The following is a 26,046-nucleotide window of genomic DNA, read 5'->3' as shown; positions in this document are numbered from 1 at the left end:
CTGTTTTGGAGTTGGAGTTAGCACAGTTAGCATCTCCTATTTGTGTAATGTCACCTCTTGGGGGTGAATTGATTTTGAAACAAGGTGTTAGGGGTTGTGATATAGAGGTTGATTATCATAGAATCCCATTTTCCTTTGTAGTTATGCCTATGAGGGGTTTCGATGTTATTTTGGGTATGGACTGGTTATCGTCATACCGGGCAGTTATTGATTGCTACCGCCAGAGGGTCACTTGTTGTACCGTGAGCGGAGAGTATTTTCATTTTCTGGGGGACCGGGTTGGTGATGTGTTGCCACCGGGGTACATTCCGCGAGGACAGAGTGAGCTTAGTAGTCTACTTGCTAACTTTTTGATTAGTGAGGATGATGAGACTCAGATTGTGTTGCCAAGGGTGGTTTGTGAGTACTCGGATGTCTTTCCCGAGGATCTTGTTGGTTTGCCACCGCATCGGGAGATTGAGTTCTCTATTGACCTAGTGCCCGGCACGGCGCCGATTTCCATGGCACCTTATCGTTTTGCCCCAGCCGAGCTAGTTGAGTTGAAGACTCAGCTCCAGGAGTTGCTAGACAAGGGTTTTATTCGTCCTAGTGTTTCGCCGTGGGGAGCACCAGCTCTCTTCGTTAAAAAGAAAGGTGGTGCTTTGAGACTTTGTATAGATTACCGGAAGTTGAATCGGGCTACGGTCAAGAATAAGTACCCTATGCCCCGTATAGATGACCTGTTTGACCAGTTGAAAGGTTCCCGTTGTTTCTCTAAGATAGATTTGAGATCGGGTTACCACCAGTTGAGGGTCAGGGAAGAGGATATTCCGAAGACGGCATTCCGTACGCGGTATGGCCATTATGAGTTTTTGGTGATGCCATTCGGGCTCACCAATGCACCGGCAGTTTTTATGGATTTGATGAACCGGATCTTCCGGGAATTCTTGGATCGGTTTGTAGTCGTTTTTGTGGACGACATCCTTATTTATTCACCTTCTGAGGAGAAACACAAGGAACACTTGAGAGTGGTGCTTGAGTTACTTAGAGCCCATAAGCTTTATGCTAAGTTTGTGAAGTGTGAGTTCTGGCTAGAAGAGGTCAAGTTTTTAGGCCATGTTGTTTCTGGGGAAGGAGTGTCTGTTGATACATCCAAGGTAGAGGCAGTGCAGGATTGGGCACAGCCTAAGAACGTTTTTGAGATCCGTAGTTTTCTGGGATTAGCTGGTTATTACCGTCGGTTTGTAAAAGATTTCTCCAGATTAGCTTCGCCTTTGACTAGGTTGACTCGGAAGGGAGTCAAATTTGTATGGAGTGAGACTTGTGAAAAGTCGTTCCAGGAGTTGAAAGTTAGACTGACCACCGCTCCGGTCTTGATTATTCCAGAGAGAGGGTTGGGTTATGCAGTCTATTGTGACGCCTCACGAGAGGGTCTGGGTTGTGTGTTAATGCAAGAAGGGAAAGTAGTTGCCTATGGCTCACGTCAGTTGAAAATTCACGAGCAGAATTACCCTACGCATGATCTAGAGTTAGCAGCTGTGATATTTGCCTTGAAGATTTGGAGGCATTATCTTTATGGTGAGAGATTTGAGGTATTCTCGGATCATAAGAGTCTGAAATATTTGTTTACACAGAAAGACTTAAACTTGAGGCAGAGGAGGTGGATGGAATTTATAGAGGATTATGATTTTGAGTTGCATTATCATCCGGGAAAGGCCAATGTGGTGGCCGATGCCCTTAGCAGGAAACCTATTGGTGATATGGCTGGTATAGCCATCCGAGAATGGGAGATGTTGGGTGCACTTGGGGAGTTTGACTTACTTCTGGGCGAATCCGTAGTGGCTGCGGCCTTATTTTCTGTTGTTGCACAGCCCACACTTGTGACTCGAGTGTTAGAGGCTCAGAGAGGTGACCTTGAGGTAGAATCTCTCCGTGAGAAGATTTCCGGTGGGAAGGTAGAGAAGGGTTTGACGGTGTATTCCGACCAGAGTGTGAGATACCGAGACCGTCCGTTTGTGCCGAAGTCTTGCCGAGAGGAAGTACTCCGAGAGTTCCACCATTCACGCCTTGCGGTGCATCCGGGAGGCACTAAGATGTATCGGGATTTGGGTCGCCAGTTCTGGTGGCGGGGTATGAAGAGAGATGTGGCAGCTTTCGTATCTAAGTGCCTTACTTGTCAGCAAGTGAAGGCCGAACATCAGAGGCCAGCGGGTTTATTGCAACCCTTGCCTATTGCCGAGTGGAAGTGGGAGCATGTCACTATGGACTTCGTTGTGGGTCTTCCAAGGGCTCAGCGGGGTAGTGATGCTATTTGGGTAGTTGTGGACCGGTTGACTAAGTCGGCGCATTTTATTCCTATGCGTGTTAGAGATTCGGTAGATCATCTTGCTGACTTGTATATTCGGGACATAGTGAGATTGCATGGGGTCCCAGTGACGATCGTCTCAGATAGAGATCCTCGTTTTACTGCCAGGTTGTGGCAGAGTTTGCAGAGTGCCTTAGGCACTAAGTTGACCTTTAGCACGGCTTATCATCCTCAGACTGACGGACAGTCCGAGCGTACTATTCAAATCCTTGAGGATATGCTTCGGGGTTGTGTTCTAGACTTTAGTGGATCGTGGGAGAGGCACTTGCCGTTGGTGGAGTTTGCCTACAATAACAGTTTCCAATCTAGTATCGGTATGGCACCATTTGAGGCCTTGTATGGCCGACCGTGTAGATCTCCTGTTTGTTGGGCTGAGGTGGGTGATGCACCTCTGTTGGGTCCGGAGTTGGTGAGGGAAACGACGGAGAAAGTTGAGCTTATCCGTAAGAGGCTTGTTACAGCACAGAGTCGTCAGAAATCGTATGCCGACCGTAGGAGGAGAGCTTTGGTGTTTGAGGTGAGTGATCATGTCTTTCTGAAGATATCACCTAGACGAGGTTTGATGAGGTTTGGGAAGAGTGGGAAGTTGTCCCCTCGGTTTATTGGTCCGTTTGAGATCCTTGAGAGGATTGGCGAGGCTGCTTATCGTTTAGCCTTGCCGCCGCAGTTGTCCGGAGTACATGACGTGTTTCATGTGAGTATGCTTCGGAAGTATGAGCCGGATCCATCACATGTGTTGGATTGGACCGATTTAGTGGTTGATGTGGATATTTCGTATGAGGAGAGACCGGTTCGGGTATTGGATAGGCGGGATCAAGTTTTGCGAGGCAAAACCATCCCTTTGGTCAAAGTTTTGTGGAAACACCACGGAGTGGAGGAAGCCACTTGGGAACGTGAATTGGAAGTCCGCGAGAAATATCCGGACATGTTTGTTGATTTGTAATCTTACAACTAGATTCTGTTATATTGTTGAACTTAAGAGCTTTACATATGTCTTAAGTTGTAAAACATTGAGTATGTTATGGTAATTGATTGTATCTTGAAACTTGTTTCATTATAGAAGATTAGTGTAACATTGTATATGTTGGTTACATTGTTGGATGTGTTATCTATATCATGCAATTGAATATGATATGGAAATTGTTAACATTGAAGGGAATAATGCATAATAGTGGTGCAGGTTGAAATATATATTATCTTATATATATTGTGGGATACCTCTTGATAAAAGGATGAAGTGACCAGTATTGGGTCAAGTTGTTTATTATGGTTATATTATATCATTGGGAAATTGAAAAAAATCTGTTTTCAAAAATTCATGCTTAATTTCGGGGACGAAATTCTTTGAAGGGGGGGAGGTTATAGCGACCCTGGTCTTTTCCCATTTAATTATTGTATCCGGACTGTTCCGTAGATTTTGTCATTGTATATGGTTGTTGTTGTTATTCTTTTTTTTCTCTTTTGGAATTATAGGATGTGTTGGGCAGGTTTGTTTCAGGTTGGTTGGGTTTAGAAACCAAGAGTTGCTGTCCAGGTTTTTGGTTCTTCGCTCGAGCGAGGAGTTGTTCGCTCGAGCGAGAGGTAGTGTTTGATTTGGACCTGTAGCTGTGCATTCTTGGCTCGAGCGAGCTTTTCTTCGCTCGAGCGAGTTAGTTCATCCTTCGCTCGAGCTATAGTTACTTCGCTCGAGCGTGTGTCTGGGTTCAGACCTGAGGGTTTGAGTTCTTCGCTCGACCGAGCTTTCTTTCGCTCGAGCGAGCATTTGAGTTGTTGGCTCGAGCAAGGCTTCCTTGGCTCGAGCGTAGTTTCTCTGTGTCTGGTCGCTCGAGCGACCAAGTCTTCGCTCGAGCGAGCCTGTCCAGTTTATATACACAGCAGCGGGATTTGATCAGTCTTTTTCATATTCTTTTGATTCAAAACCCCAGGTTCGACTTCTCTCTCTCCCTACTCACCTTCTTTCTTAGATTTGATCCACTTAGGGTGTGTTTCTACCCTAGATCCTTCATTAAAAAGATAGTGTGAGGCAAGGGCTACCATTTAATCTGATCATTTGACGATTTGGAACACTTTGGTATTTTGGGCATTCATCTCTTTCTTCACCTTTTTGGGTTGTTTTCTTTGAGGTAGGGATTTCCTACTCCATTTTATAGGTTTTGCTCTAAGTTTTGGTATTTTGATGTGTTGGGTTACTTTGGTAATTTTTGGGAAAACCCCAGTTATTGTAATAAATTAATTTATATAATCAATTCAGGGAAAATTGGGGAATTTAGTTGAATTCATGGAATTAATGAATTTATTGATTAAATGGTGTAGTTGGTTAGTTTAATCACTCACCTATAAAAATGTTGGAATTATGTTAGTTGATACATTTATTTCCTGTTTAGAAATAACTGTTTTGGGCTATCGGTGGAGGATAGTCGTGATTGTTGTAGACATTGCATGTGGATTAGGAATAACTGAAACTAATCACATTGGTTAAGTCATTAGCTTTGACTATTGCATTGATACAGAAAATACGTGTATTGATTGAGCATTGCATTTGCATACATTGTTTTGTGTGGGAGGAGATAGGGGATGTACTCCACGGTTTAGGGGAAGATAGGGGATGGACCTCTAAACCGGATTTTGTTTGGGAGGAGATAGGGGATGGACTCCATTAGCATCACTTTTATGTGTGCTTATTATATTGAAGTGTTTTTATTGATACAGCACTAAAATGTGTATCAATCTGGAAGTATGAAGTGTTGTGAATTGAGCTTGAGTCTCATTTGTTTGTTGATATTGGAAGGATGTGAATATGGTATATGTAATTCACTGTTGTAGGTTGGCCAGGTTCTGAGCCATGTTGATAAAATTGGAGAGTAAATTGTATCTTAGACAATAGTGTCATGAGACTGTAAAATGAAGTGGTTGATTATCTTGGTTAACCATCTGTCAAATACTATTGCTTTATTCATTGCTTATATGTGGTTTAGTATATTTCTACTGGGCTGTGGCTCACCCTTTATGGGAACATCATTTTCAGGTTCAGGTGATAAGCAACCTCCCAGGACTTAGTTTGGAAGGATGCGGATTTTGAAGACTTGTCTTTAGTTGTTTATTTTAAATAAGGTTACATGTAAACATTCAAGCCAAGGGCTTAACTTGTAAATGGGTTAATACTCAATCCTTTGTGTCCAAGTGATAGCTTGGAAAGATGTAAGCCCTTAGGGCATTTATTTTAATGTTCCATGTAATGACTTTTAATAAAAGTACTCTGATGAATAATTCAAAAGATTCGTTTTCTTTTAATAATGCATGTTAATGTTATGTACATTATGGGTTTAATTTGAGGGCGTGACACTATTAGTCATTATAATTTAGGGCTAGTATCACTTTAATCCTGACTTTTCAATTGTAATACACTTGACCTTGAATTTTAAATTTTGTTCTAAATAACAATCAAAGATATTTCATTTACAAACAATCTATTTTAAGGGCAAAGTTATCATCTAACTTATTTTGTGTCGGTTAACTTGTATATTGTTTGAAATGTAATGGCTTTTTTTTTAGTGAATAATGCTTTAACTTTCTTGGTTATAAAGTTCTGTTTGGTTTGGTTTTTAAAATGTATTTTCAATTTTTTTTCTAAGAAACTAAAAATTAATTGGTGAAAAAAAATTAAAAACACATCATGTTTATATAATTTTTTATCTTTTGGGAGGGTAAAAATAATTTTTTAAAATAATTTGTTTAATTTGTTTTCGTTAAATCAGTTTCTATTTTTTCAAAACTCAAACAGGGCGACAATTTTAATGTCATTATTAAACCAATCCATTAAATCAAAAAATTCAGAACTAAAAATATTTTATATATTAAATATAGCGATTACACATTAAAAGCTTAATAACTATCAATTACATGATAACTATTCAAAAATGTTTGCTAATAATAAATCCAAAACCATCAACAAAAACAGCTACTCATTAAAAATTAATTTGTTAAAAAAATAAAAATTTAAAAGATTTATTATTTTTATATAATTTTATTTTGGTGGATAGAAATAATTTTTAAAAATTAAAAAATAATTTTTTGACATTTATTTTTATGAAACTAGTTTATCTTTGATCAAATTGACAACTTTACAATGGTGTTGTCAATTGTTTTTATTTGGACCGAGATTTAAAATTTAGAGTCCAATGTTTCATAATTGAAAAGTTAGGAACCAAAGTGATATAAGTCCCAAACTACAAGGACCGTTAACATAATTCACCCTAAAATATATGACTCAAAATAGTTATTGTTTTCACTTATTTTTCAAATAAAGTTTTATTTATGCACAATTGATTGAAAATACAAAAATATATAAATTTTTAAGTAGATGACAAAATTACCATTTAGGTAAATTATAAATACACATAATTTTCTAATGCTAACTGTAAATTGAACGGTTGAATCGGTCTCAGATGTGTCTAAGTAGTTCAACCCAAAGATATTAAGGTCAAATTAGAGATTTTATCTATTTATATCCATGGGATAGACATTGGTTAACAAAATGATTTATGTTAAAAATATTTCTATATACGTGTAAGGCAATATTTATATATTTATATTTTTAGTTATGTATATAGATTGATTTCTCTTCTTTTATTTATTTATTTATTTTTATTATTCATAATTATAGTTAGAATATTTAAATTAATTAATTTTCAAACTAAAAGTAAAATGTTGGTTTATAGTACTGGATTGAACAAAGAAAATAGCATTAGATGGAATTGGGCAAAGACAGGTTAGCCCCAGTGTTTTAAATGGCTCTAGGTGCATTGAGGCGATAAGGTCTCTTATAGCCTAAGCGCAAGGCAAGGCGAGGCGAGGCGAGATGCGCGCGCCTCATCGAAGCAAAGTGCAGGTAGTAACAGAAAAACAAAATTATAAAAATGACAAACTTTTCAACATAACAAATATATATATAGAATTTCAAAAATTATAACCATTTCCGATAATCTTTAAACATAACATGCAATCTTCTAAAAACTAGAAATATAATATTCAACAAAAGACATAAAGCATAATATTCAATCTTTTATCACTTTCTACTATCTTTTGACCACGTTTGGTCATTTTCTATAAAGCACGGGTACTTTAAAAATATTGCCATACAAGTATCGGGTACTTCCCGGGTGCGAGTACGCGTATCGGTACGGCTGTATGCATACCAAGTACGCCAAAAACGCACCGGGTACGTTTTATACGGTTAGTATATTGACGGGAACGCCATGGGTATGCTATGGGTACATTTTGAGTACTCTGGGATAAAAATGAGATTTCTTATAAATTAAAGGGTACTGGAGCAATTTTTTATGTCTACTTTAATGAATTATAAAAATTTGGGGTTCTTTTATAATAAATAAAACATAAAACCAAATAACAACACTGCTAAATACCCCAGTGGGGGTCGCACCCCAGTGAGGTGGCGCGCCCCCACTGGCTGGCAGCCCAAAAAAAAAAAAAAAAAACAATTTTTTTCGCTCAATTACGGGCCTCCACCTCACTGGGGGTCGACCCCAGTGGGGGTATAAGGCATTTTTCAACCAAATAAATTTAGGTTCTTTACTCTCTCTATCATTCGATCATTTCAGCTGCTTCCATATCTCATTCCGAAATACTCCCAAGGCTGAAGAACTTTCGAAGGTGCTAGGGTTCCATGTCTATTCGATCATCTCCTTCCACAAATACTCCCAAGAGAGTCTGAAGAACACTTCGAAGGTGCGATTGAAAGGTTTAATCGAAGGTGCTGCTGATTGATTCTCTCATTCGAAGGTGCGACTGAAGAGGTAAGTTCATCTTCGATTCTTTCCCCTTTTCTTCTTCGATTCTTTATCCTCTTTCTTTCATTTTTTTTTTTTTCAGATTTTTGTGCTGTTTCTTCGCCTCTTTGGTTTTCTCTTTCTTTGATCCTTCATCTTCTTCTTCATTTTTCTTGAACTCTCTCTCTTTTTTTTTTCTTTTTTTTTTTCTGATATATGTCCAGATTTTTGAACTAAAATCTGTCCAGATTTGTTGAACTAAGATCTGTCCTTATTTATTATTATTTTTTTTCCTGATATATGTCCAGATTTTTGAACTAAAATCTGTCCAGATTTGTTGAACTAAGATCTGTCCCTATTATTTATTTTTTCTGATAAATGTCCAGATTTTTGAACTAAAATCTGTCCAGATTTGTTGAACTAAGATCTGTCCTTATTTTTTTAATTTTTTTTTCTGATATATGTCATATATATATATATGCAATATGATATTGGTTGTAAAGCTTGATGACAAATTAAAATCCCTTGGCACCTTAAATTCTCTTTCGTAGCAGTTTATTTTGAGGGGGAGGGATGGGGGTTTTGTAACTGAAAAACAGAGCATTAATTTATGATGCTTAACCATTGGTTTTGAGTTAAGTTAAGTTATCTGTCTGTTTCCACATTGGTTGATTTCCTTGCAATGCTTGATGTTGTGGGTGGATATGATTGGTTATTGTTTCATTGTCTTTCATGAACTAAAATTGAGAGATACTTTGTAGTTCTCTTTTTAGTTTTGATATTTAATTTTAATTTGTAGGTTGGATCCTTTAACCATAATTATAAAAAAAAATATCAGTGTACCGCAGCCGTACCCGTATCATACTTTTTTGGGATTTTTCCGTATCGGCGTACCCGCACTCGTACTCGTACCGTACTCATACCCGCACCCGTGCTTCCTAGGTCGTTTTATATTGAAAATTTTTGAATCTTTGTGGGTATGCTCACAAAAAAGCACTTAATAGTTGGAGTAGAAAAATAGGTAAAGCCCATAAAGCCTGTGAAGCCCATGCCTTGCGACTCGAAAAAGCCCTCGCTTCAGTGCCTAAGTTGCACCTTGCATATCGTGCCTCACCTCGACTTGTTCGAAGCGCAAGGCTGCGCTTCATTGCGAGCCTTTTAAAACAGTGGTTAGCACAAATGTTGTTCTATTTAGTTTGTGACCAACTAAAGTTATGTCTAACCTTGAGTTTATATTTTAAGAAAATTGTGTATTAGTTAAAAAAAATTTCTCTATATTTGAATCGCTTTGGATGCAAGTATGACGCTAGCAAAGACTTGCATCAAATACAAAAAATGACTTGCACCAAATATTAGACAAACTTTCGCCCCCATAAAATTAGGATTTTTTTTTTATCTGTTTTCTAATTGATTTGAGATTTTCTCTCATATTTTTAATAATCAACCAAATTTTAACCTTGCACTACATGTCTAACCATTCTATACTTTTATAAATTACACAAATCTCTTCCCAAGATAAACTATTCAGTGATATCATTTACAGGAGGTTAGCTTAGTTAACAAGGATAAAGATCATAATATATGATTGGTATAGATTCTGACAAAGTATAGTTTGAGGTTGATTGTAGGGTTGAAAATTGTAGGGGTAATTGGGGAATGAGCAATAAAAAAGTGTTGTTGGAGAAGGAAATTAGAAATGAGAGTTGAAAGTGAATAACAAGAGGAGTGAAATAATTTAGACGTGAATTTTATTATGCAATTGTAAATTTTAATTTTTATGTCCTTTGAGAAAATCTAATGTAAAAGTATATATATTTATCTTTTATGCTAAATGTAATTTTTATATTTCATTCAATTTTTTTGCTCTAAAATGCTACTAATCTATTGGTTAATATTTAAAATAAAATATTATTGATAACACAATTGAAACACGACTTTAGTGTAATTTAAATGAAAATAACTTATTCATATAATTTAAACTATTTTTTACTTTTAATTCTAAAATTATTACTTTAATTTTTAAAATAAAATTTTAATTATTTGTTTAAGACCGTGCATATCATGGGTTTACCGCTAGTATATTTATATGTATGTATGTAAGTATGTATGTATGTTTAAGTTCTTCTGACTCAAATCTGTACTTTTTATCTGTCTTCCCTAATTGAGAAACAATTATTACTTTGGCATCAAACTTGTAAAGAAAGTGTTATCGACAAAGATTCCTAATTCATTCACTTCTTCTATCAAAGAAAGTGTTACTAGTCTACTCATTCTACTATTGTTTCTGGTGATTTCGGACTCCTTAGACAATTAGCGGCATTCTTTGTGTCTTGTGAGTTTTCCATTATTTATTCCACTTGATACGCACATACAATTTTGTATTTTAGTATTTCCATGCTTGTAAATTCTATGTATATGTAGTCCGTGGCAGTTATCTCTATATTGTTGTGATATATATATAATCAATACCAAACTCTAGGACTTGAGCAAACAACGAATCTAGAACTATGAACTAAAAGAATAGAAAATCAAACTCACTAAAGCAACATAAGAGATTTACGTGGTTCACCCAAATTGCAGGCTACGCCCATGGGGTCGCTTTGAATTTACCAAGAGTCTCTCACACTAAATCTCACAAACACTCTCTCTATAATGATCTATCTCTAATCTTCACTATTGTGTATTTCTCTCTAAGATCACAAAACTAATGAATCATAAATATAGAGGTACATGGGTGTATTCATAGGATAACCTCAAACTCAATCCTAAATTAATAAGGAAATCAAAACCTAAATGAACAAGGAAAGCCTTAACTAATAAAGAAATAGTTGAGAGTCCAAATCTAACCAAATTCTAATTTTCTTATTTCGTTTCGTAATTTGATTAGGTTTAGTCTTGTTTCAGGATCCATCAACAACCTATGTTTCACGAACTTGGCAGAAGTGTCGGACACAGATACGTGTCTAAGAGTCGGATTCTCCATTTTCTTTCATTTTAGGATATGGAGACACCGATAAAAAGTTGGATACGAGTATGGGAATACATTTATTTATATATATTTTAAAAATATATGAAGGAAATTCCATATTTAATATGTAAAAAAAAATAAAGAACAGTTGATTTAGGGATGGTAGTCCCACATAATAACAGATAGGAAAGAACTTCTATCTGTTGGTATTTCCATAATAATACTAAAAAAATATATAAAATAAAATTAAACAGAAATGACAAAATAATTATTTTATTATTATTAAAGAATGAAATACAGAATAAACTACAGAACTAAAAATACAGGAATGATTGAAATTTGGATATTACAACCCGAAGAAGAGGAATGTTAGAAAAAACAAATTGTAAAATAAAATAATTAACAGAGACGGAAAAGAAGGCAAACCGAAGCTTGTGGTAGCCACAGTTTCCTTAAAACAGATTTATTGCCTCATTGATGGGTGCTGGAAATAAGCCGGCGTCTGCCTTCCAAAATATGACGGTAGAAACCAGTTAAAGTAGAAGCACCTTTTGAATAGTTTCGGTGAACTTGACAATAACATCACTTTTTCTCTAACAAGAACCAAAGAAAGGGTTAGCAAAAAGAATATAGGAAATTTTTTCGTTGGTGTAAAAACCATTTCCAACTTTCTTATCTGAAAACACCACCTCATTTTTCATCTAAAAAATCTCTCCAAAAAAATTCTACTAAGTTGAAGGGAAAAGGCTTTATACAAATGGGGGAGTCCCTAGCCATGGCCATGAAGGCTATCATCATGAGGGCCATCAAATGCCATTAACCAAGGCCATCAACTCTAGCCATTAGGGCTAGACCTACAAAGGTTAAACTCATGGCCACTAATATGATGATCAACTCCGTCATTAAAAGATCAGAGTTTACAAAAGTCTCAAATTCTCATGTGCTTAATATATGCAAATAAATATGTATATAATGATGTTTGAATAATTCAAACATATGGGTCACAAAACAGATACGGATGTTGGGTCACAATCCAATCCAAGCCCAATTTAAAACAAATGCACAAGCTAAGCTCAATACAACACAGCTCAGCCCAAGCTCAAAACTAGGTCTAAATCCAAGTCTAAGACCAAACCCAGTACATGCACATGCACAAGCACAAGCACAAGCACAAGCACAAGCCTAGGCCCAATCCAAACTAAGACTAAGTCCAAATCTAAACCTAATTTTATTGATACCCGCTTTATGAGACAATTCTCATTCACAATCTAATGGTTTCGGCTCATTATTTTTGTATTGTAATACAATCCCATTTGGACCCACCTCAACCGATGGTTGGGTCCTACTTTAATTTCGAATTGAAGTTGCCGAAAAATCATTATTTTCCAACAATTCTCCACATGATTAAAATTGGCCGAATAAAGAAAAATAGACTACGTTTAACAACAAAGACTCGGAGAAAGCACACAGATTAACTCTGCATTAGAAAAGGTATCTGTAGGCCTTGAACCCTTCATAGTGAAAGTCTATCGGAATTACTGACTAACCAGTGAACATGATGTTTTGAGCTGTTTTGCCGTTTGTGTAAACCAAGACAATGGACCTCACACAGGAGTTACTTCAACCATCGTTCGGTTGTCACTGTTGTGTCTTGTTTGGCCCTGTAACACTTGCCTGGTTCAATGAGTGTTTTTAAATAATTTGGCTTTGTCAATTCTTAAAGAAGCGGCTCTACTTCACAATCATATAGGTGACCTGCATAAGGTATCTTGCTATACCACGATTGACTATTCACGTCAAATAGGTCATTAAAAGCATTAGCTTAATCTTCCACCCCACAGGGTATCATTGTATAAAGAAATGGCAAGAGGATTTACTTTTTTACTGACTCAACTGTTTTATACAATTACGTTGTCCCGTTGAACCTAGATCTTGAAATCTCCAGTCAATTAAGTTAGGTTTTCCATTAGGGTAACACTCGTTAAAGCCCTTAACCTCATTCCTTTTGACGACTTGTCTACTAACTTTCGATTTAACCCTTTGGTTAACGGATCTACAATGTTGTCTTTCAACTTTACATAGTCTATAGAGACAACTTCATTAGAGAGTGGTTGACGTATGGAATTATGTTTACGACGGATATATCTAGACTTTCCATTATACATATTACTCTGTGTTCGTCCAATCACCGATAGGCTATCACAATGAATACATATAACAAGCACAGGTTTCAACCAACGTGGAATATCTTCAATGAATTGGCGCAGCCATTTAGCATTTTTTGTTGTTTTATCCAAAGTAATAAACTCAGATTCCATCGTTGATCTTAACATACATGTCTGCTTGGAAGATTTCCAAGACACAGCTGGCTCTCCAAGGGTAAACACATAACCACTAGTGAATTTAGAGTCCTTTATATCAGATATCCAATTCGCGTCACTATAACCTTCTAGTATTGCTGCGTATTTGGTGTAATGCAGCCTATAATCCCGGGTGTAGCATAAATAACCCAATATTTGCATAATGCCCTTCCAATGAGTAGCATTAGGATAACTCGTATATCTACTAAGCCTGCTAATTGAATAGGCTATATCCGGCCTTATACAACTCATCAGATACATCAAACTTTCAGGGACCCTAGAATATTCTAGCTGAGAGATGCTCTAACCATTATTCTTGGCCAAATGTAGACTCAAGTCTACCAATGTCCTTGACACACTTGTATTTGATTTACCAATTTTCCCAAGTATCTTATCAACATAATAAGACTGAGAAAGTACAATACCACAAGATGTTCTGGTAATCTCAATACCCCTAATCACATCTGCAAGGCTCATATCTTTCATGCCAAACTTAGAGTTTAACTTCTTGGTAGTTCTAATCATTTCATCATTACTACCAACAATGAGTGTGTCATCAATGACATAACATCTGTTAGTGTCTTTGATATATACACATTTTTCACGCGTTGATTCTAAACTCACTTGACAATATAGCGTTACCAAACTTCTCATGCCATTGCGTAGGGGCTTGCTTCAAACTATACAATGATTTAACAAGCTCACAGACTTTCTCACGTTTCCCTGGAGCTGAAAATCCCTTGGGTTGCTTCATATGGATTTCTTCATCTAAGTTTCCATTTAAGAAAGCTGTCTTTACATCCATTTTGATGCATCTCCAAACTCCTCACAATTGTGATCAGACTCCCCATAATTGGTGATTACATATCAAAGTAATCGAAGCCTTCTCTTTGCCAGTATCCTTTGATAATAAGCCTGTCTCTTCAGCTATCATTCACTTGCATCTCAGGCTTACTACCTATGCACGATAAAGTTAAATTAATAATTTTGTTTAGAGAACTTACAACTTCAAATAAGCTTTAGCCTCACTAGCCACCATATAGGTTTAAGAAGATTAGACAGAAAAACTTTAAAGTCCTAGCCTTTTTAACATCTTTTTGGCTCATCTCTTTTCTCATGAAAATCGCTTCCTCAATTCCATGATGGTATTCCTGTGTAAATCTAAATTTCACAAGAAACCGATATGCACTATTATATTGTGCATAACCGTTGAATACAAAGTCAACGGATTTTAGGCCTATCCTAATCCTCTTGGGTTTAGATATGGCTACATTTTGCAAGACACCTCGGTATTTGTAGAATTTAAATGAAGGTTTTTGGCTTTTCCAAAAATTCATCCAGGGTCTTTATATAATATCTTATTTCACAATGATTATGACTCTCAAAATCATATCTCAGAAAAATATTCGTAGACTGTCATCAACCAAATTAGGTTTTTTTCGAATTCAAGGTACTAAACCTATTTGGTCCAACATGTTACTCTGAAGCCAATAGCCTTACTATTAGGAAACAAAGATCCAGTGTTCAATAATCTACTATTCAGAACTTCATAACATGGCCAGTAGTCTTATCACTAGGAATTACTAATTTCTTAGCATGTGGTCAGTAGGTTTTTACTACTAGGAATCACAATATCTTGACATGTGATCAGTAGTTATTCCACTATTAGGAATCACAACGTCTTGACATAGGATCAGTAGATTTTTTCATTATTAGGAATCATGTCTTAACATGTGATAAGTAATCTGCTCACTACTAGGAACCACAATCTCATAATTGCATAGCCAGTGATCTAACATCTCTTAGGAACCACCAATTTTCTATCTCTGTGATAAGTGATCTTTGCACTTATTAGGCGCCACAAATTTAAGAATATATTCAGAATTATAAAAATTCAGAAAATATATTCACTCACCCCAACAGGTTGTCTCATCTGTACTTTTAAACAGTCATATAGCAATCACACGTGCTAATTGACACAAGGATAACATACTAATTGTCTCCGATTAATAACTAAAAATCAGCCACCTTAGACAGCGTAACTGCCTTTTTGACAGAACTTTACATTTGTTAATTCAGAAATATTATCATGCAATTTTATGATCTCATCTAATCACACTTGATCTTTCTTGATATTCCTTTTAAGAACCTTGCAAGGCTTAAGGTTGTTAGGTGGAGCATCTTTTGTTGTCATCTCTTGAAGCCATTTGTAAAAACTACAATAGAATTTCAACTATTCTATTTCTCCAGAAACCAAATTAATACTAGGAAATTCTCAAAAATTGAAATTTAATTAAAAACTAATCTCCCCACTAACTTCATAATTAAATAAGGTCAAGAAAGTTTACAGGAAGACTGGAGGGGTCACACCGGTTCCACTTAAAACCTAGTTAACTTTAGACAAAACCTTCAAGAGCTTGACTCATTGTCAATGGGAAACAAATTCAAAATTAAGTTTCCAAGGGATAAATCAGGTTTAAAAAAACGATTCCAAGCAAATAAAATTTACTACCAGAAATATACCACTTATAAAAGTTAATCGGTACTCCCATAACTGAGCCCATTATTTTTGAATAAAAATCAAAAATATTTTAGCTAATGCTAAAATTTGGTTTCTTCTCCCAAAACCAAAGTACTTCGGAAATAATCAAATTATAACCAAAGACTTTCTCAAAACTCAGTTTTCTAACACTTAGGGAATAAATAAATTTGCCCCAGTTGCCATTTCTGAATACAAATCATAAATATCTTTTTAGCCAAAGCTAAAATTTGGTTTCTTTATAGAAAACCAAAACACTTTGGGAATAATAAAATTAATCCCAAAGACTCTTTCAACAAACCCGAAGGTTTATAATTTTTTTCCTTCTCCCCCTCCCCCTCATTATGGTAAACTATCACAAATTATAAATTAAAACTACTACAAATTGAAATGCAACTATTACAATTGCAAATTGTCCAAACATGCAAGTTTGGAGTTCACGGAATGATCTGTTTAGCCAAAACTATACTTTTCCACTTGTAATGCTTATCTTTGTATAAAATACATTACAAAACTCTATCATCGTTCTTGCTAAATCTCCATTTACTGTTTATATACACACTTAGATACAAGACGAGTTAATGAACCAGTAAAGTGGATATTACAAAAATAATTTCAGCTATAACTCACATTGCTTAATTCAAACGGCAATAAATGCATTGCAGTTACAAAAATGTCACGAGTTGCATGGCTATGAATCAAATATACATATGGAAATATTATGGTTATAATGTAGGCATTCCAACCATCCAACTATGAGCAAATATATTAAATAATAGATTTAAACTTCCATGAATATAAAAATATTTTGGAGAAATTTCCTTGACTACAAGTCAAACATGAAATGATTCAAAAAATAAATAGAATGAATAAGAGTTAATGTCATTACAATGCCAGGTTATAGCACCATGCGATAATGCAACATAATCATAAGCAAGCACAGTAATAAGACTATTATACTAGAAAGACCAAAACTGTTTCACTAAATTTTCTTCCAAAACAAACCTGTTTGGCAATATTTTATACCATCGGAAACCTCGACTAAACGAATATCCGAAGTTTTCAAAACACAAAATCTAGCTCTTTGATTTTTCTAGAATTTAATTAATCAAAAATAACGAAATTTACAAACAAACAAATTAATACATAGATTGAATCTGAAATAATTCTCCACAACAAAGCGAATAATGAAGTTCACAAGTATGTCCAAAAATCCGAAGGTCCAATATTTGTACAATCCATGCTTAGGTAATCCTATTCAAAACAAAAATTAGCAGTCCCAATTTATTTGTTTTGTTTTGTTTATTTGAATTCTTCTTTCATGCTTAGGTAAACCTGTAGACAAAGTTAGCTACAAAACAAATAACAAACAAATCAAATAAATTATAAATAATCTTAAGAAATAAAATTCTTATTTTATTTTATCAACTATTAAAAACTCGTGTACTAATAACCAAATAACTGATGCAATAACAACTGAATAACATAAAATATATTGCATGAATAAATTACTGGAAATAAACAACTTAAATCCAATAACTCTAGGCAATTAAATTAATTTTAATTCCAAGAGTCACTAGAATAAAACTGTAATAAAAACTAAATTGTTTTATTAAAAATTATTTATAAAAATCAGTTTGAAGATTGTTGGTATTTTTCCATAATAATACTAGAAAAATATATAAAATAAAATTAAATAAAAATGACAAAACAATTTTTCTTTATTATTAAAGAATGAAATACAACATAAATTACAGAACTAAAGATACAGGAATGATTGAAATCCGAATATTTCTACTTGAAGAACAGGATTATTAGACAAAAACAATTTTGAAATAAAATAATTAATAGATGGCAAAGAAAGTAAACCCAAGCTTGTTGTAGCCACAATTTCCTTAAAACAAATTTGCCGCCTCACCGATGGGTGTTGGAGGTATGCCGACGTCTGTCTCTCAAGATGCGATGGTCGAAACCATCTAGCGTAGAAGTACTTTCTAAGTAGCTTTGGGAAACTTGACAATGGCAACACTCTCTCTCTAACAAGAATCAAAGAAAGGGCTAGCAAAAAGAAGATAGGAAAAATTTTCTTTGGTTTAAAAACCATCTCCAACGTTATTATATCAAACCACCATGTCATTTTCCATATCAAAATTCTCTCCAAAAAATCCTACTAAGGTGAAGGACAAAGAACTCTATTTATACAAGTAGGGGAGTCCCTAGTCATGAAGGCTATCATCATGAGGGCAATCAAATGTCATTAACTAAGGCCATCAACTCTAGCCATTAGGGCTAAAGTTACAAAGGTTAAAAATTCATGGCCGCTAATATGGTCATCAACTCCATCATCAAAAGAGTTTACAAAAGTCTAAAACTCTTATGTGCTTAATATATACAAATAAATATGTATATAATGATATTTGAATAATTCAAATAGATGGTTCGCAAAATGGATATGGATGTTGGGTTACAACCCGATCTAATCCCAATCTAAAACACATGTACAAGCTAAGCCCAACACAGCACAGTTTAGTCCAAGCTTAAGACTAGGTCCAAGTCTAAGTCTTAGACCAAACCCAGTACAAGCACAAGCACAAGCTGAAGCCTAGGCTCAGTCCAAACCAAGACTAAGTTCAAATCTAAGCCTAACTTTATTGATGCCCACTTTATGAGATAATTCTCATTCACAACCTAGGGTTCGGCTCATCATTTTTGTATTGTAATCTTTTTACTTAAGAAAATACAACTCCACTCGGACTCAGCTCAATCAGCAGTTAGGTTCCACTTTAATTTCGAATTAAAGTTGCCGAAAAATCATTATTTTCCAACACTATCCATATTGACAAGAACCAATAGATCATAGAACGTAAATTGTCTGATAAGTTTGTTTTTAAATGGAATGTTCATTATGATGATAAGTAGTCAATTAGGAGCCGGATAAGCAAGTCCGAAAATAAAAGCTTCTATAAATACGAAAATTGAAACTCATTATCTTGCACTATTTGTTGAGGAACTAACAAAAATAAGCTAAGTTATTTCTCCTCCCAAGCCATAGGGTTCTTGATGTAGAATGTTTGGTCATAGAGTTTCTGGAACTCATGGACAAACGAGACAAAGGCAAAAGGCACTAGTAATAATTAATAATAATAAAATCTGCAATAAAAATGGATCAAGACATGACGGATTGTCTTATAAAATCCTGTGAGAATGCCAACAAATTTACTCATTCAGGTATCTTGTTCTAGTTGGAAGATGAAGATTTAGATTATTTGTGAGATTTCACCAACAAAGTGACAAGCATCTTGAATATGGCTTTTAAGGGCCTATTTGGTATCATTTTTGTTTTTGTTTTTTATTTTCGTTTTTGGAGAACATATAAAATGTGTTTATTGAACTATTTCTAAAAATGGTTTAGGAAAAAAAAAAAAATCTAAAAACAATCCGTATCTTTGGAAATACAAAATTTAAAGTTGTTTTTGAATTTTCAACTTTTTTTGTGCAAAAGTGAAAATGATAGGTGTTTTTTTGAAATTTTCATTATTTTTGTTTCAAAATAGGCTCTAATTGTTTCCAATACTTAAAGGATTAATAAATCACTTAGGTTGGTTTTTGAAGGCAAAGTTTCACATGCTGAATGTTGAATCAAAGAATCTAAGTTTCGATTATCAACCAAAGTCATTATAGTTTGATAATGATGAAAGAATGTTGTTATCCAAAGTTAAAAGACTTTTCCACCTAACTAATGGAAAATAAAAAATTTAGAAACAAACAGTAAATATCAATCCCAATCAAACAATCAATAACAAATCGGCATAATGATTTGACGTGGAAAAAATCACAATTGGAGCACCTCTAATTGTGATAAAACTATGGGCCAAAGCCACAAAATAATCTACTAAGAAGACAAAAAGGAATTACACACGTGTATTCTTAATTACCTAGCGAATCTACGCCCGAATTAAACCAAACCGGATGTGCCTCTTCCACCATCGTCTTCACCTCAGAATTGCTTTGCCCAATGTTAAATCTACAACTCCGATGTCGAATCCATGACGATGAGTCACTCTGGAATCCACCAAAGTTTCAGGCTCATGTTACTCGGAATCCACCGAAGAACCTCTCTTTTGTGGATGAAATAATAAAAACAAACCCCTTGATGATGTCAATATGATGCTCGTAGATCCATCGATCACTCTCAAATCATCAAAGAAACCAATGTATAAACACCCTCCAATATAGAAAATATTGATAACTCTGCTCTTTCAAAATTTGGATGGGGTTAAAACCTAAAAATAGTAAACGGCATACTTTATAGTAAACAGAGTCGCAAAGACCGCTCGAGCACTCACTTTATTGCTCGAGCAGTGAGTGATGTGAGTAAAAGGCAGTGCAAACATATACACCAACCACTTGAGCGCAACATTCACCGCTTGAGTGGTAAAATTTACTTCCCAAAAGTTCTGAATGCAGGTTGAAATACTGAAAACTCCACCTAACCGCTCGAGTGCACAAATGACTGCTCGAGTGGTTAAACAACTTTGACTTCTTTTTGGTTTCGGAGGCATTGCACAAACAAGAAATGCTCAAGATACGGACTGAGAGCACAAACTTCTCTACACAGGCACAATTCGAGTTGGATTTACATCTAAACGCTCATAACCTTATTGAAACAAAAGAGCAAATAATATTACAACTAAAAGGACTTTTGTCAAACGGGATTGCCAATTACAAAAACCTATCAGAAAACATGACAAATTATGGAACCAATTGATTAAAAGCTTTTTTCTGTTTGATTTTTCGTTCATAATAATATTCCCCCATTAATGGCATGAAGGTAAGTGCCATTTGCCCCTTGCCTTACGGTTCTGATTTCAAGTTACAAGTATCAGTCTCTCCACAAAAAAATAAAAATAAAAAAGAAAATGAAAAAAAGATTGTCTACCCATTTCCTTCTAATACTATTCCATGATGGCTAATGACATTTATAGGAAATGAGTCTCTTTCTAGTGTTTTTGTTACTTTTTCTCATTTGTCCAAGGCCTAGGATGGTTTGGGCATTGGCTTTTTTAGTGACCTTTTGATGTTTTATGAAAATACGTGTAGAAAAAGTAGAGAGAAGGGGTTGGCTTTGTGTAATAACTTTTTGACTTTTTGACTATTTTGTTAAGTTGCCAAACCACCAGTGTCTATGAAAGTGATATACCTGATTAAATGGTCGTTAAGGTGTTTGCCCATTTAAATTTTAGGCGAGCTATAAAGTTGTTCTATGAATGAAAAATAAGTATTTCTTGATTAATAGGAATCTAATAGTTTTGAAGAAAAGTAAGACAATGCTTTCTACCCTTATGAATTCAACTTTTACTGGTTCAATCTATTATTACACTACAATATTTGTCTTTTCTCCAAATGAATTCTGATGCAGGGGAAAGAACGTTTCTAGAGGTAAAATTATTGTATGTTCTATAATATTCTAAATTGGTAATTGTCGAACAAGCAAATAGAGTATCAAAATTGACCAGGACTTGGTGGGTGACATCGACTACCTTAAGTAGGTAGCATATTTGATTTTGGCACATTGGAATTCATTTTTATAACAACTTAATGTTTTGTTTGGAACAGGGTACTAGATTGCTTCTTAAGTAAACATGGCATGGAGTGGTGGAAAAGATTTTGTTTTGATGAATATTTATGACATGCTTGAAGGTTTCTCCCATCCACCAACGGAGTTTTGTATATTTAGATTACATGAAGAACTACGTCAGTTAAACGACAAGGCCTATGACCCAGAGATTATTTCAATAGGTCCTTACCACTGTGGTAAACAAAACCTACAGATGATGGAGCGGCACAAGTTACGCTATTTTCATTCACTTCTTCAAGAAAAAAATCAGAGTCCAAAAAAATATGTCGATGCTATTGGAGAACTAGAACAAAAAGCACGACAATTTTATGCTGAACCTATAAGCCTTGATTCAGATGAAATGATCACAATGATGGTACTGGACGGCTGCTTTATCATTGAATTGTTGCGGAAGTTTGATATGGAATTCTTGAGAGATGAGAATGATCCTATTTTTAAAATGGACTGGATTTTTAATAGGTTGCAGCGCGATTTAATGTTATTTGAAAACCAAATTCCGTTCTCTATACTGTGCGAGCTATTTGATATGATCGAGGCACCAAACAACCATAAGAGGCTCATTTATTTGGCCTTGAGGTTTTTTAGTGATCTTTTACCAGGTACCGGTAAAAGGGAAGATGGAAAAGAGTCACACAGTAAGAGCAGTCATTTACTCGGGTTGATACACAGTAACTGGCGCCCCTCATTTGCAGGGTTGGAGCCTGTTGAAGATGCCTCGAATAAAAAAGGAAAAGGGAACTGGTGATTCATTCCTAATACAAGAGAGCTCCAAGAAGCTGGAGTTAAGATAGAGAAGTATGAGGTTACAGGAGGTAGCTTGTTTGATATCGAGTTCAAAAGTGGGGTAATGCAGATTCCACCTTTAACCATTGAAGGCAGGACAGAGTCATTCTTCAGAAACCTCATTGCATACAAGCAATATAGTCCTGACAGCCAAACTCAGTTATGTCACTGATTATGTGAAATTTTTAGATTGCCTCATTGACTCTCCAAAGGATGTCAAAATACTTTCTCGTTGTGGTATCATTGATAATTGGTTAGGTGGTGATGAAGCGGTTTCCAACTTATTTAACAAGATTAGTGACACGGTCTCGGGGACAAGCACGCATTTCCAGTATGTTGATATCTTCAACAGGGTGAACATCCATTGCAGCCAGCCCTGGAATCTGTACAGGGCAACTCTGAACCGGAATTATTTTAATAACCCGTGGGCAATGATTGCAATTATGGCTGCTTTGGTATTACTTCTACTCACTTTGACACAAACTGTATTTACGGTTTTTCGCTGGAAATTGTAATTGTTGGAGCGACAAAATAGATGGTCACAACTTACTGGTGAGAGTATCAGTGTGCTCTTCTTTATCGTCTTTAAACGCTCCGTTTGTAATTACTTTGACAATATTCATACATATATGTATAACACGTGTATGTTTGCTCTGGATATTGATTTGCTCTTGAGTGAATTGTTCTCGTCTCCTCTCTTCCCTTTTTGTTATTCATTCTTTTCTGTTTTGTGTCTGCTTTATATATTGATTTGCTCCGGTGGATGTCTCTCTTTTTCTTTTTTCTTTCTTTTTTTTTTTTTTTTTAGTTTTCATTCTCATCTGTTGCTTTAATATGTAAAATAAATAAATATAGAAAAAAAATGCTTGGGACCTCTAATTGAACATTTTCAATTTATCTCTAATGACATGGAATGGACCATGTGAAGGGCCCCTGCACTCTCTTTATCTCTCTCTATTCTTTTTCTTAGAGGTCAAAATAGGGATAACCTATTAGAGGATGTAGCATCACTCATTTATGACACAGTTAACCCATTCATTTATGTAATTTACTATTTTGGCAACAACTTTTACGTCTTTACAATCCTAATATTTTGGTTATTATGCTAAGTGACGTTAAAGTCTTGTTTGTTATGAGGTGAAGAAGCATAGGTTATGTACTTGCTATATTGGTTGTGAACATTTTGGTATTTTTAGTAGGTAGGGACAAATAGGCTAGGTGAATTTCAACAGATACTTGGTGAATTTCAACATATAAAAAAAAAATAGGTTTAGTGAATTTCAACCGGCAGATACAAAATTTGAACAAATAAGTTTAAAAAATTTATCAGATAAAAACACTTTTTGAACAGATGGATTAAAATAAAAATTTTGGTGGTAAATGTCCTTTTGACCAACAAATGTTTTTATGGCCCTAATAGTTTCACCCTTATCCTTGAAGACTTACCGGGGTGGGAATATTGATATATCACCATTTTTTTTTTAGTATACTATTTATTTCTATTTTTTTTAAGATGCACGCAACCTAGTTGCACTTAAGAATAAAATATTTGTGAAAAATATATATATAAAAAATAAAATAAATACATAAAAATACAAAATATACTGAAGTTTTGTAATTTTTTTTTTTTTGTATTTAGTGAATGTTTTAAAGAATTTTTTCACAAATATTATACTTTATTTATAGGGTAAATTACAAACACACCCCCTGAGGTCTACTTAAAATATGAATTGCCCTTATAGTTTGAAAATTTACAAATGCCTCCATGTCAAAATTTTTTATTTAACAGAATTAATTGAAAATGTGAAATTGCTAACTATTCACCTATATAATAATAAAATTATCTGAATTATTAATTGAAATAAAATTTTAACATTATTAAAAACTGTTAATTAACTGGATGATTTATTAACAAAAGGATATATTTGTTATGAAATTAGAAATCTTAGGGGGCATAATATAATTTTTAGAACCACAGGGGATAATTTGTAATTTAAATAAATCTCAGGGGGTGTGTTTGTAATTTACCCTTATTTTTTTTTTTTTAATTTTATATTATATGCATTTAAATCTAAAAAGTAAAAACATTGCTTAAATAATTAAAAAAATATGAAACCACCCCAAAAGAAAAGGGTTTATTATACTTTCTACCTCCAAATTATCATTAAATTATCTAGTTAATCTCTAAACTATCGATTGAATCTGTTAAGTTACTAAATCATATAAATCAAAATTTATTTAATTCATAAATAATCGATTGAATCTATTAAGTATCTAAACTATTTTAATTCAAACACACTCCCTGAAATGATTAAGCAAATAAAATATATCTCCATAATTATTATAAATTAGTAAAATACCCTACATAGTTAATATTTTATTTCAAAAAAAAAAACCTAAAATTTTATTTTATCTTTAAAAAGTGTTTTATTTCGCTCTGCGATTAAATTACTATTAGATGCTGGTTTATCTGTCTTGCCAATAAAATTATACGAGTATTAGATATATTGAAGAAATAAAATTAGATAATTTAAATAATAAGATTTTGCTACATATAATAATAAAAAATAATATATTAATTAAATTATAAAAAAAGTTAGTGAAAAATTTAAACACAATCAATTAGGTTTGAATTAAATATTTTAGATAGTTACTAGATTCAGTTGAGAGTTTGATTTATATACTTTAGAAACTTAATAGATTCAATTAATAGTTTAAAGATAATTTAGCACTTAAAACTGAATGTATTAAGTGATAATTAATTAAACCCATTTGATAACCATAATTGATATCACTTAAAAACTTAAGTGCCTCTTAAAATGTGGGTTAAAACTTGTGAAAATTTTAAGTTACTTAATTCTAACTGAATCTATAAATATTAAACACAAATATCAATATACACCATTAGAAGCTCACCACCACCACCACCACCACCACCACCATCGGTGCCACCACCACCGATGCCACCACCACTGCCTTATTTATCATTGTCATTGTCATTGTCGTCACAAGTACCACTATAATTTTATTGCCACTACCGCTACCACCACTACTACTATCACGACCCAAACCTAACCCTAGAGGTTTGGATCATAATCGGCTAGTAATCATGAGATTAACTATGGCCTCAGACAAAAATCAAATCATATTTAATTTTATGGGGCTAGATATGGAAGCAAAAGTAAAAGATTTGGCCAATGAGCTTGTGCATAAATGGCATGAACAAAAACATTTGTACATTAATAACTCACACCCATATATATACAACAAGATTTCACATGTCCAAGATCATACATATATCATAACCATACAAAAACCAAAACTTATATACAGATGTAGTCAAACATGACCAATAAGAGAAAATAAAAGATCAAAAACAAAAGCCTCGTTTGTAAGGCGTTCCGTAGCTGACTTCACAAAATCTTAGTAATCCTTTCACAGGCTCACTAAGGTTGGGCATCCTGCTGTTCACCTACATTCATATAAATACGCAGCGAGCTAACATTCAGTGAATAATATAAGATTAAAGGGGTTATGTGAATAAGTTCAATGTTTAAGTAAAATCATACTCATCATAATAATTTCATGTCATAACAAAACGACCTTGGGTCCAACAGATAGCAGAACG

At 34.4% G+C, this 26,046-nt stretch overlaps 1 pseudogene across 1 annotated transcript in view; it reads left to right on the top strand.

Moving 5' to 3' along the window:
* The window catches only part of LOC145796917 (UPF0481 protein At3g47200-like), a 30,758-nt pseudogene extending 7,682 nt beyond the window's left edge, over positions 1-23,076 (top strand). The window contains exons 2-3 of the transcript XR_014337641.1: positions 7,963-8,157; positions 21,614-23,076. The product of XR_014337641.1 is annotated as a UPF0481 protein At3g47200-like (transcript). The remainder of the gene's footprint in view (positions 1-7,962; positions 8,158-21,613) is intronic.
* The last annotated feature ends 2,970 nt before the right edge of the window (positions 23,077-26,046 follow it).

The sequence above is a fragment of the Camellia sinensis genome, chromosome 8 (genome assembly GCF_055761805.1).
Source record: "Camellia sinensis isolate YWXY chromosome 8, ASM5576180v1, whole genome shotgun sequence".
NCBI classification, from domain to species: domain Eukaryota; kingdom Viridiplantae; phylum Streptophyta; class Magnoliopsida; order Ericales; family Theaceae; genus Camellia; species Camellia sinensis.
The sequence above is the reverse complement of the archived record's forward strand: the minus strand, read 5'-3'. Positions and strand labels throughout refer to the sequence as shown.